This window comes from Coffea eugenioides, chromosome 5 (genome assembly GCF_003713205.1).
Source record: "Coffea eugenioides isolate CCC68of chromosome 5, Ceug_1.0, whole genome shotgun sequence".
NCBI classification, from domain to species: domain Eukaryota; kingdom Viridiplantae; phylum Streptophyta; class Magnoliopsida; order Gentianales; family Rubiaceae; genus Coffea; species Coffea eugenioides.
The window spans coordinates 287,727-288,636 of NC_040039.1; the positions used below are offsets into that span (position 1 = coordinate 287,727).

The 910-nt window shown below is 49.5% G+C and overlaps 1 non-coding gene across 1 annotated transcript; it reads right to left on the reverse strand.

The window, feature by feature from the left end:
- Positions 1-522: 522 nt before the first annotated feature.
- On the reverse strand, positions 523-629 carry LOC113772657. The gene has a single exon (XR_003468621.1). It is a non-coding gene; the product is annotated as a small nucleolar RNA R71 (small nucleolar RNA).
- Positions 630-910: the final 281 nt, after the last annotated feature.

A 910-nucleotide genomic window follows, 5' to 3' on the forward strand; every position in this document is an offset into this window, starting at 1 on the left:
TGCTAGTTTATGCCCCGTTCTTCTCGCACAGGTGAATTAGTATACGATCCTGAAATTGAGAAGGCAGCGCGTAGGCGGAGGCAAGAGACCAAGAGGCAAAAAGAAGGGCACTTATTTGCCGCAAACGAGCCAGCGGAAGACGAAGTAAGCATGGCCAACAACCAAACATTGAGGGAGCTGGCTGCTCCGGAGCTGACTCACCAGCCCTTGTGCATCACATTCCCCGCTTTAGCGGAGAATACTGCTTTCGAACTGAAGTCAGGGTTGATTCAACTCTTACCTTCTTTCCATGGTCTCTCTGGCGAAGAACCCCACAAGCACGTCAAGGAGTTCGAGGTAGTTTGCTCTAGCATGAAACCTCCTGGGGTCACTGAAGAGCAAATCAGACTGAGAGCCTTTCCATTCTCTCTCAAAGATGCAGCTAAAGATTGGCTGTACTACCTACCAGCAGGTAGTATTACCACATGGGCACAGTTAAAAAAGAAGTTTTTGAAAAAATTCTTCCCTACATCCCGGGCTGCGAGTTTGAGGAAGGAGATCTGCGGCATTAAACAGTATCCCGGTGAGTCCTTGTATGAATACTGGGAAAGGTTTAACAAGTTGTGCACTAGATGCCCGCAGCATCAAATTAGTGAGCAACTGTTAATCCAATACTTCTACGAAGGGCTCCAATCAACCGATAGGAGTATCATCGACGCTGCAAGTGGGGGGAGCACTGGCAAACAAGATACCAAGGGAAGCGTGGGAGCTCATCGAAGCCATGGCAGAGAACTCCCAGCAATTTGGCTCCCGTGAGAGCAACCCTCCCCGTAGAGTCAACGAGGTAGAGATTTCATCCTTACAGCAGCAAATGTCAGAACTGACGTCAGTTGTTAGGCAATTAGCCATGAGAGACGCGCCGCGAGCGAAG